This window comes from Lotus japonicus, chromosome 1, assembly GCF_012489685.1.
Source record: "Lotus japonicus ecotype B-129 chromosome 1, LjGifu_v1.2".
NCBI lineage: Eukaryota > Viridiplantae > Streptophyta > Magnoliopsida > Fabales > Fabaceae > Lotus > Lotus japonicus.
In genome coordinates, this window is record NC_080041.1 from 39,189,122 (window position 1) to 39,201,826 (window position 12,705).

A 12,705-nucleotide genomic window follows, 5' to 3' on the forward strand; every position below is an offset into this window, starting at 1 on the left:
GTGATTCATCAAGTGAACCAGGATAAAATCCTTGTGTGCTTTTCTATCTCTTATCTTAAGCACTTTGTTCTCGAAAGATTTGTTAAAATCTTTAAGGTGGAAGTTTTATTCTGAAAATGTTATTCAAACCCCCCCCCCTTCTACCGTTTTTCATACCTTCACCAATTGCTGGGTGATTTCTTCACTCCGAACATTGAGACTTCATGCTATTTAAGGAGCAACGTGAAGGCTTCCAAAAAAAAGAAGAAGATAACACACACAGAGCTTTGTTCTCATATATTACTCCTAATAGTACTAGTTGTGTCATTAGTTGTTGGTGTAAATTCTTGAGTTTTTATCTTGAGTGTGAGAAGATTCTTGAGTTTTGGAGCGGAAGCTAGGATCTTGAAGCTTAGTATTTTCTACAACGATTAATTTTTGATCTGAAAGATCACGAGGTTCGCAACTTCTATGCACTACTACTCACGAAGGTAAGGGTAACTCAGTTTTAGCGCGTCTTTGAGTCTTGCATGTTTTATCGCACTGCCTGCGTTTGAGATGAAAGTGTTTATATTGATTGGCATTGGATTATGATTATTTTGCTGAACTGGGAAAATGTTTTCTAGAGGCTTCAGCCGAGTGAACTTATTGAGACGTGTGTCTCCGTTTTCTGAGAGGCTTCGGCCGTTTACTGGTTTCTGTCATTGAACTCAGTTGGTATGCAACTGAATTGATTTATGTTCGTTGATAATAGGAATAACATGTGGTTACTCCGAATTAATAATTGGTTTGGGCATTGTTGTTGACTGACTTGGCATATAGGGCCTAAGCCTAAGAGGCGATCAGGTGATTGTGTTTACCTGGTTGTTCCGCCTTGTGTGGCGATAAGCGGCAATGAGGTGGTTGTGACCACCCGAATGTCCCGCCTTGTGTGGCGCAATAAGTGGCGGTCAGGTGATTGTGTTCACCTGTTTGTCCCGTCTTGTGTGACGTATAAGTGGTGGTCAGGTGATTGTGTTCACCTGGTTGTCCCATCTTGTGTGACGTATAAGCGGCGGTCAGGTGATTGTGTTCACCCGGTTGTCCCGCCTTGTGTGGCGTAATAAGTGACGATGAGGAGGTGTGGCCCTATCATTGTCTCGTCTTACGAGACGTCATTGATTAACCCATATTGTTGGTTTTACTGATATCTGATTAGATGTTATAGTTTGAGGTTGTTGATATATGATTTGATGCTATATTGTCAAGGTTGTTGATATCTGAGTAGAAATATTGTTGAGGTTGTTGATAGTTGATTTGATGCTATATTGTTGAATATACGTCGTCATCTATCTTGAATTAAGTTGCTAGTTTATGTGCTATGATATGCACTTAAATTTGAATAGCATGCTTTTCCCTTTTATACGTGGTAATGGCATGGAGTTAACCCTTTCTATTTGCTACTTGTTGTTTGGGCGCTTAACGCTATTAGGCGATGGAGATCCTTCCGCCGAAGCTTAGCTGCTCGAGTTGGAGATCGGGTCGTAGGCGGTGGAGTAGAGGTGTAAGAAGCAGCTTTGCTTCTCCTTTGTGGATTATGTTTGAGTCTCCTTTTCTATATGAAAACTCTGTTATTAAAACCTTGATTCCGCCACTATTAAAGTGCGCATACTTATTTTGAACCTTACTTATGGTGTTGTAAACTATTATTAGAGTATAACGGGAAACAGATTATTTAAATAAAGTTATGATATGTTTCCAACCTTTGAGCTGAAGTGTTTAGTTGTTTTTCAGAAAAAAAATTCCCTTGGATTTTAGGGATTGCAGAATAGTCCTTAGACTTTGTTAGGTTACTAATGTGATTCCTCAGTTGAGAAATTGAGACATTACACCTAAGCTTCTTCCATGCAATTCACATCCCTCGCACAACTCTGTAGACCTCCCTCTCTCTCTTTCACACACATCCCAATTCTTCATATTTCGTCTTCCTCAGTCCTTTTTTTCCCTCTTGGAAACCCTAAATGTCTCAATCAATCCACACGATATTCCCAGTATGGTTCCAATGAAGAGAAGGTGATTTTTTTTTCAACACTGTTTTTCCTTTTGCAATCATAATCAGTTTCCATTGCTTTGTCTCCCACCATTTTTTCTCTACCCTTCTTTAACTCAAATCACACATATATGAATTTCAAAATTCAAATTAATTCATCTTCAGGTTTGTTTTGCAACACCCGCACCCTCTACCTACATCACATTTGGTTGGGATCGATAGAATAGCAACGTTAGCATCAACTCGCATCCTCTCCTTCTCAAAGACTTGAACTCTAGCCACACATCAGTATCGCCAGTACTGATCTCACTCACAAACAATGCCCTAATCGCTATTTCTCTTCCCTAATCATACAGAGATCCGTGAACATTGCAATTCAAGGCAAAGGATAATTCATTTTCTTATTTATTATTCAGTTTCATTGCTCATTCCCCTCAAGTTTAAATTTTCCCCACTTTCTGAGAATTTTTCTTTCATTTTCTATGGAATCTAACAATGTGACCAATCAAGGTGTTCATTCCTTTTTCTCTGTTGTTCATGTGTCTGATACCAGACTCAAGTGGCGGACATCATTTAGTTCGCAACAAAACAACGAGGCTCAGATGGTGGTGCGGAGAACACCGACTTGCTTGCCCAACTTGTTTGCAGGTACTCTACACACAATAGAGTAAATGAAGCATCACTTCCCCTTTCATGTTACTATGTTTTACTCATCTTTGTTTGCTTCTTTTTCTTTTTTCTTTGTGTTCAGGTTAGCAATGATTCCCAAGGGTTTCTTAGACCAGCTTCCATTTTTATGTATAATTCTCTCATATGGTGAGCAATTGATTGTTTAGTAATAGATCCATTGTTGATGCATCTCATCTATATCTATTCATAACTATATCTATCTATATATATATATATATATATGTAAAGCTCACTTGAGTTTTTACATTAAATACATATTGTTGTTATCCTTTTTTTTTGATAAGCCAAAATATATATATTGAAATAAAGTACAAGGGGTACTTCAACCCAATACAATAGGAATGAAAAGTTAATAAAACAAGTAAATTACATCAGATATATAGCTTGAACAATCTCAAGTCCCTTAACAAACATGAAACCCGCGTGCCATGCCCCGCACCATAGACCTGCCAAATGGCCAAGGTAATTCCAAAATATACGTGACCACCAACATGAATACAGTAGCATGTTCACCCAAAGGAGAAGTAAAAAGCACAACATCATATTCCATTGCAGAGCAAAACAGAATAGTCCAACGAGCAACACCAACAAAGGACACCTCCACATATCACAGAACTGATTTTAGACACAAAATTGGATTAGAACACCACTCTAAGAAGGAATGATGAAAACCCCGCGCTCTTGACGAAAGCCATCACCATGACCTCACCTGAATTTGCTCAAATATCTGCTCTACATGAAATTTCTCATCCCTGAAAATCAGATTGTTCCTTGCAACCGAAGGAGACCACACCACTGCCATCCAAATTGTTCCCAATCCATCATTCTGTCTTGAATTCAATGATGATAACTCATGTTGCAATAGGTGAGCCTTCGTTTCCATTGGTAATGTTGTGGCCACACCTAGCCATAAACTACAATGACTCCACACCTGTGATGCTACATGGCAAGAGAAAAACAAATGTTTAGTAGTTTCTTCTTCAACATTGCAGATGGAGCACCTTGCATCTGCTACATCAATTAAGATATTCCTTCTCCGTAAGTTTGCCTTTGATTGCTCTATCAAGTACCAACCTCCACACAAATGCAACAACATCTGACCATAGTCGATAAAAAATTAGGGGCTCTTCCTCTATAATTGAGTCCAGCAGCGCAGTATATGCAGAACTAACAGTATATCTACCATCAGACTCAGATTTCCATCGCCAAGCATCCCTAGTATCCTGCCTCAAGCATACTGGCAGCAAGACCTGCTTCATACTCTCTAACAGCCCCATCTTCTTAGCACTTAGCTCCCTCCTCCACCTAAATGTCTAGTTCCAGCACCCATTCTACCACAAACCCATTTCCTTAACCTGCAATTCTTCTGCACAGAGAGGGAAAACAACTTAATGTATTGAAATTTCAACGGCCCATCCCCAATCCATTCATCCTTCCAGAACAGATACGAGCCACCATCCCCAATAGACCATTTAACACCCTCATCGAACCCACATGTCTCACCATCCCCATAGCTCATCGACCACACATACCTCCACCAAGCAGAGGCACTCGATGGACAGCACAAGACACCCTCACGCTGGTGATCCTCATACTTTGCCCGAATTATCCTACACCAAGTACTGTCACTAATAGTGACTCACTATCATGAAACAACCCTCATTTAATTTCCATTTTCCTAATAAAGCAACATTGAACTTCGAGATTAAGAGTAAAGTTATGTTCACACCTCTTAAATGAGGTGGAAAGAGGTGGAAGATGAGAGAGATAGGAAGAAAAGAAAAAGTAAGAGAGAGAAAGTATAAGATATGATAGATAATAAGATGAGAGAGATAGAAATAAAAATAGGTGAAAATAAAGTGTATACAAAAGGAGGTGTGTATATATCATTATCCTTGAACTTCTCCAGGTCTTTCAGCCCCAATCCCCCTAGTTTCTTAGGCCAGCACATCCTCTCCCAACTTACCCATGACACCTTGTTTCCACCCTCCACCCCACCTCACAAAAACTTCCTCAGAATTCCCTTTAAGACCATTGCAACACCTCTCGATATTTAAAAGAATAATAAAAAGAACAAAGGAAGGGCAGACATCACACTTTTGATTAAACGTATACGTCCACCATATTTTAATATCTTTGCCCAATATTAATTTCTCTGTTGTGCATACTAGGATGTAAGGAAAAAAATCTCCCTAGCGTCCTCGAAGCAATACCTTTCGAATACTAAATTTAGCGAGGAATATGGAAATATTCACATGAATAGTCTGCATATAATTTACAGGACAATTCAAAAAGAAAGAAATCCGGTAATTGTAAAATAAAATAAAAAAATCAATCCAGACTTACCATTTGACTACCAGTAACTTGATAACGAGTTAAAGTTGTGATGAAATACGGGTTAGGACCATCCCCGTCGAAGACAGCAATCGTAGAGTTGGGACAAAATTCATTCACAAGTAGTAGAAAGACTTGTCAAGTTAGTAGCCATGATGCACAAAACTCTTGAGGAAAAATGTTATCTTAGCCTAAGCATTGAATCAGCAATGATATATACACACCTTATTTTTTAAAAACTTCATTTCCACCTATTTTTGTTTCTATCTCTCTCATCTTATCATCTATCACATCTCATACTTTCTCTCTCTTACTTTTTCTTTTCTTCCTATCTCTCTCATCCTCCACCTCTCTCCACCTCATTTTTGAGGTGTCAACCTATAATTATTCAAAGAAAAATAACAAAAATCTCAACCATAGTATTATATCTTCTACCTTTCAAAAAAACAAAATTTCTATCTTTATTCATTTAACCAACTGCAATTGAAGGAACAACTGTCTTTTGACTTAATGGACCAGGTTGCCATGATATGTTGGAGCATTTGGAAATGTCGAAATGAGAGTATCTTCAATAAGGTTAAACCAGATTCAAGAAGAGCCATAATGCTTGCAGACAGCACGAGGCTTGACTGGTTGAGTCATCAGGAGAAGAAAGGTAGCGCAACTACGAGAACCTCTGAACCAGCGTGGACTCCTCCCCCTGCAGGATCAATGAAAATGAATTTTGATGCAGGCTGGGCTGGCGCTACGGGCATGGGGCTTGGCCTTGTTGTTTGAGACAGCCTGGGTGCGTTTCAAGTGGCTGCAACTCACTACCAGGAAGTTAGAATGGACCCGCTGATGGCTGAAGCAGTTGATTTAAGATGGGCTCTGAACTTAGCAACTAATTGGAACCTTGACAGCTTGGTAGTCTCCTCTGATTGAGTATCCCTCTTTGAAAAACATTCTTTTGGATTGTCCCATTGAGTATCCCTCTTTGAAAAACATTCTTTTGGATTGTTTACAGTTAATAGATAGCTTTAGTTCTTTCTCTCTGTTGTCTGAGTATAGACAAACAAATAGAGTTGCGCATGCTTTAGCTGCTGAAAGTCATTTGTACAAAGACTGCGTATGGTGGGGTAATCCTCCTGTGGGAGTTCTATTACACCTGACAGCAGATTTTCCTATCTAATGAAAGTAGCATTTTGAATTAAAAAAAAAAACCCAAAAAGTTATATTCCTCGTATGTTTTATTTCAGAACTTTTTAATTCAAGATTCAAGTGAATTATAAAAACATTTTGAGTTGAAAAGTTTGGTGAATTTAATTTTTTTAATTTAAAAAATCTTAATTGTTTTCATATTTAAATAAGTAAAAATTTATGGAAAATTAATACACAATATTCACTATTAAGAACATATATTTCAAATAATTATTAAGATATATTTACTAAAAATTGACAAAAACTTAATATTACACAAAATTTAGATTTTAAATAACAAAGGTCACCGATGCAGATTGGGGTGGAAATAAGCCAAGCCAATCCAAGCTTTGCATGGCCCAAGCCTGACATGCTTTCTCTTTTTATCGCCCAAGCCTGGCCTGCGACCTTTCACAAGCCGAATTATAAGGCTTGGCCTATAAAAAGGTCTGACTTTGCCTACAAGCTTGGTTAAAAGCTTATTTAACAGACAATTACATCTAAAGAAGGTTAATGGGTCGCGGACTATAGGCCATGGGCCAGACTTTGCCTGCAAGCTTGCTTAAAAGCTTGTTGTCATTGCATTTCATTTTCAAATAATAAAATTTGTCTGTATATCATTGCATTTCAAAGAATAAAACCTTCACTTATTTAAAACAAACACAACTAAAAGGAAGTGGTATGTGATTTGTATAAACCTGAAAACCGAAGAAAATAGTATATTATTTCGGTGCTAGAGTTTCTATATTTCAGTTATTATATTTATTTATATTATTAATAAAAATAATATTATATAAATAAGCCGGCCAATTAAGTCAAATAGGCTCTTTTATTACATGGGCCTAGTCTTTTTAGTTCATCAAGCCTTTTAAAAAGCATAGGCTCAACCTTTTTAATAAACGTGTCAAGCCAAGCCAAGCCTTTGGCGAGCCAAGCCGTAGTCCCTTGACAAGTCGTCCGGCTTATTTCCACTATGACGTGCAGAACACATGTAACACCACTAGTTTAAAATATAAAAGTAGAATGTAACACCCCGATTTCCAGGTGTCACTTTAGTAACTCAAAAATAAACTTTATGCGGAAAACAAGTATTTTTTTTCTTCTTCCTTTTTAATAAAAGCGATAGAAAAGTAAAGACATAACCCAGCAAACTAAACTAACCGATGTACATCAAATATATACATGCACAGCCTCAGCTGCACTCCAACGTCACGCGCACTCGCAGTGACTCCAAAGTAGTGTGCCCGTAGGCAAATATGTACAGATCCAGAAGTGTGAGTAAAAGTCATAAATACAATCCTCCAAGAGTAAGTCAGCCTCAAAATGGCCTAAGTAAAGACCCCTATAATCCGACTAACTCACTGTGATCCCTCAGTAAGAGAACCACACAAAAAGCCATGCGTCGGGAACCTACCCTGTCCCAAAAGCAAAACGAATCAGAGCTCTACACAAAATATGACGCTGCCTAACCTACCCTCCCAGTACCTCTCAAAGCTCCTCCTCCTCCTCCTCGTCGCTCGGCGAGTAGCTGTCGACGTCAGTGTCGGAGTCAGAGTCCACCGTGATCATCTCGGTATCCAAGTCCACGACCTCCTTCCTAACTGTCCTGCGAACAACCCTAGTCGAGCCCATCTCAACATCTACCTCCTCAGTAAGGACATCCTCCTCCACCACCCGAACCAGGGGTTCCACACGGTAGCCGCGCGGTGGAGTAAACGGAAAACGGCGAGAGGTAGATGGAACAACAGACTCCCTCTTCGACTCCACGAGCCTCGAGGACGACGCAACGTCGGTAGGATCGACAGCAGTAGCAGGAAGTGGCGCGACAGGTGCATCAACATCAGCCTCGACCTCGGATGGGTCCTCGTCATCGGATGAAGATGAAGGTGGTGCAGGTGGTCCTCAACCAGTGCCTGGTCCACAGCGAACTAAAGGCGGCAAGTTGAAGCTCAGCTTCATGCGTCGTAGAACTCCCTTCGTCAGACGTCCTTGCTCGTCAGTACGGTCCTCCATGACCCTTCCCCGATACGTCGCCCGATGATCCACAGCATTGATCACCTAAGCGGTGGGGGCATGTCTGTCCACCAACTCAAACCTGATCCCCCCCGAGGGAGAGACCATTGAAAACCAGTCCGCCATCGACATCTGGCAGTAGGCCGACCGCCCAGACACAAACATGAAACCAAAGCCAAGGCGCTAGGGTCAACTCACGGAATAAAGTAATTTATACATACAACATGTGATTGGGGGTATAGATATATATATCTTTATATATATATATATATAATTAATCCTAGCATGTTATCGGCTCTAACAATGCTTCGATAATTCAAATAACATACAATTCCAGTCAGGCTGAATGTATGCGTGGAATGCAATTCAATATGATCCGGATAATTCAATTTGGGATGGGCACCACGAGTCTGCCCGACACAGGCCTAGTGTTGACAACTCTGCTCGGGTGTCGCTTACAAACCCATGCATAGTCGGATCAGCCCCAACCACCCTAGGTCGTGCCACTCTGCCCGCTATGCCGAAGATACACATCCATGTGTTCTTCGATGAAGGCCGTCCCAACCTTCGTGAAGCCGTCCCAACTTCACCGAGGCCCAATCTTTCGATCGTACAAACCTCGAATGTATGCATGATGCAATATGGTTAGCCAAACATCGAATCGTCCTCCCAACGCAAGTGTTTAGCTTTAATTCTCAAATTCAAAACCCAAGAGTTAAATGCCGACCTACGACATAACTCCAACAACAAGAGTACCCAAGTACTCGGTGACTTTCACTCGTCACCGTGGCTCACCCCCGTGATGTCCACCAACTCTCCAAACCCCAAGACAAAGTCGACTTTTCCCCGTCTTTCGCAATCATTTTCCCATTGAGATTCCCTATGGTTTATTTGTTAATGAAAACGTTTTGAATTTAATTAGTCAAGTTATGAGTTTAATTCTCGAATTCTAAGTTTCCTAAAGTCTCTAGTTTCCAAAATTCTATTCTTTCTAAGTTTGCCAAAAATCCACCAAACGTAAATCCCGGGGAAAGTCTAAGTATACCAACGAATGGCTAAGTCTCAAACCCCGTTTTGGACTTGCGTAGGGTTGTTCATCCAACCCGAAAGATCAAAAGGAAATCCATTCAGTGATTCATCGCTCCGAAATCGCGTCAATACGCACAATTCAATACAACATCAATATCATAAGTTATGAAAACAACATAACAATGAATCATCAACATAACCAATATCAAAATCATACATAAGTCGAATTTATCGACGCCTATCATGCAATCTTAGCTAATATGTAAGTTGCCCTAACCTCGAGTTGTTCCAGCCTCGCGGTATAGGTTCTCCACACATAGTTGCTCCGTAGATCCCAAAGTTCCTTCAACTGAACCTCGGAGAAAAACAAAGCAGAAATCCATACAAAATCGATTAGCTCGATCACTCACAAGTAATTAACGATAGACAAAGCATTTAAAGCTTCAGAGTACAACAATCGAACAAGAGAGGACGAGTTATCGAAAAACGGAAACCCCCCCCCTAAACATGCTCACGGCCCTAAGAGAAAAAGGGTTTCGACGCTTTTTCTTCGATCTAAATTAATTCCTAGGTAGTTTTAGGGTAAAACTAAGGTAAAGAAACTGTCGGAAAAATTTTAGAACGACCGGGTCAAAATACGACTAGCTAGGGGCATTTTGGTCCAAAATTAAAGCTCAAAAACTCAAAGTTAAAACTTCGGAAAACAAATTTGATAGGAACGTTCACAACGACATTTGTAGCAACTAATCCTAAAGGCACTTAGTCGGATTGCGACTTTTCGACATTAAAGTTTCAATATGTGCGCAAAAAGGGTTTATACACAGTTTTTCAGATCTTTGACAACTCGATCGAAATCGGCGAATAACAGCGAGTGTTCTAGTTTGTTGGGAAAGCATAGAAGATATACCAACAGAAAAATCAGGTAAATCGGACAGTTTTACGAAAAGCTCGAAACTTTGAGCATAGAAATAAATAAAGAAACGCGACAAAAAGTATGATCAGAGGTAAGAATCAAGCAAGTTACCTCGATGCCGTGAAATAGAGACAAACAGCTCGAAGTTCGGTCAAGAATCGGCGAAGTTCTTCCTTCCTCCTTTCTCTCCTCAACTCGCGGCCTCAATGGAAGTTATGGGTAAGATTTTTGATTTTTTTACTATTTATAGGAGAGTGAAATCGCGGGAAAATGAAAATTTCGCGATTCCGATTTTTGCAGCACGTTCATCGGTGAATTCTAAGCGAGATTCTGGCGACAGAATTCCAGAACTCAAAACAAGTCTCTTGAATTTGGGAAAAACGATCCAAAAGCGGTATAAGTTAATTTACCCTGAAAAACTACTTTTTGCTGTGAAGGTCAGACGACAAAACTTCGTTCTGAAGAAAGATTGGAAACGTCGAAAGAAATCTGGCTGCGCGGATGGAAACTTCGTTAAAAGCTCCGAATAGAAAAAGTCTTCATTCAGTGATTGAATTTAGGGATTTTGAAGAAAAGAAATTAGCGTCGTCGGACTTCCGAGAAGTGAATCCTATCGTGCGTACAGTCCAGGGTTCCGAAATGAAACACTGGTCGAAGGAAAAATAAAGAGAACTTCTTATTTTTCCAAGGATTTAGAATTTCGCTTAAACATTGCTTTAAGAGCGGAATTAGCCTATTCTGGACACTCTCGCCATAAGGCGGGTGTGCAGACGACTCGCACTAACTCCTAAAACTACTATGGTACCATCCTCAAGCAATTCCTGAACTTTCTTCTTCATTGAACTTTCCCAAATTGTAAACTCCTGTCACGCTTACACTGATTCTACGCGTGAGTCGGAAATTAAACTTTAAATCCAGTTCTGCAAATTTGGGTCTTACAATACTCCCCTCCAAAAAGAAAGTTTCGTCCTCGAAACTCAGGGTTCCGTAAAAAGTCCGGGATACAATTCCTTGATCTTGTCTTCCAATTCCCATGTAGCGTCTCCGGTATCGTTGTTCCATATCACTTTCACTAATGCAATCTGCTTCCATCTCAACTGTTTCACTCTTCTGTCCCCAATGCTAACCGGCGGTGCCTCAAAAGTCAAATCATCCTTCAGTTCAACGTTGTCTGGCTCGATTACGTGAGTCGGGTCTGAAATGTACTTCCTCAACTGCGACACATGAAATACGTCGTGAATGTTGGAAAGAAACGGTGGTAGCGCAATCTGATACGCAACTGGCCCAACACGGCGAGTGATTTAGTAAGGTCCAATGAACTTTGGCGTGAGCTTCCTTGACTTAATAGCTCGGCCAACTCCAGTAGTCTGAGTAACTCGTAAAAACACATGGTCGCCCTCTTCAAACTCTAGAGTTCTGCGCCGCTGATCGGCATAACTCTTCTGTCTGCTCTGCGAAGCTCTCATCTTTTCTCTGATCTGCTTAACCTTCTCAGTCGTCTGTTGCAGAAGTTCTGGCCCAATTAACAAACTCTCCCCATCTTGATACCAACACAACGGTGTCCTACACTTTCGACCATACAAAGCTTCATACGGTGCCATCTCAATACTCGCATGAAAACTATTGTTGTATGTGAATTCGATCAATGGCAGAAGATCATCCCAGCTTCCTCTGTTGTCTAACACACAAGCACACAGTAGATCCTCTAACGACTGAATAGTTCTCTTTGTTTGCCCGTCAGTTTGTGGATTATACGCCGAACTCAATCTCAGCTTGGTTCCTAACGCATCATGAAGAGCTCCCCAGAAGTGCGATGTAAACTTCGGATCACGGTCGTACACAATACTCGTCGGAACTCCGTGTAGTCTCACAATCTCGGCCACATAAATCTCAGCCAACTTTTCCACGTTGTAAGTAGCTCTCTGATGACCCTATTTTAGTAGTGTTTTTAGGGTCATTTCTTTGTGTGTTTTGAGTCTTTTTGTTGAGTCTCATGTAGTGTTTCATGCATTCTCATGCATTTTTATATTTTCTTTAGTCTTTATTTGGCTTTGGTAATTTAGTAGTTTTTTAGGGAGTTTTCTTGCATTTTGAGTAAAGTTTAGGACTTGCATGGTTTTATTGTGTTAATTGAAGGATCTCATATGCTAATAAGCTCTTTGAGCTTCTAGAATTTTCCTTGGCTTGTTGGTTAAGTTTCAGATCAGGAACTGAAGAAGGAAGAAGGCCAATAAGCATGGAATTGATGGAAAACTTGAAGAGGATTGAAAAGAGGAGTTTCAGAAGCCAAAAAGCCCTTTTCAAGCGAGCTCAAGCGCCTAGGCGCTGGGGGATGGGCGCCTAGGCGCCAATTGGTCCAGAGAGCATGTTTTTTAAGTGCAATTGGCGCTCAGGCGCTCTGAATTGGCGCCTGAGCGCCCAGACTCGTCCTGTTAGCCTTTAAATAGGCTTTTTGCCATTTCTTTTGGAACCTTTTGTCATTTTATGATATTTTCATAAGTTAGAAGAGAGAGCTTGAGTTCTGAAGCTTTGGGAGCTT

The 12,705-nt window shown here is 40.4% G+C and overlaps 1 long non-coding RNA gene across 1 annotated transcript; it reads left to right on the forward strand.

The window, feature by feature from the left end:
* Positions 1 to 1,892: 1,892 nt before the first annotated feature.
* Positions 1,893 to 6,141, forward strand: LOC130731836 (uncharacterized). The gene is made up of 4 exons (XR_009016839.1): positions 1,893 to 2,031; positions 2,562 to 2,656; positions 2,760 to 2,824; positions 5,552 to 6,141. It is a non-coding gene; the product is annotated as an uncharacterized LOC130731836 (long non-coding RNA).
* Positions 6,142 to 12,705: the final 6,564 nt, after the last annotated feature.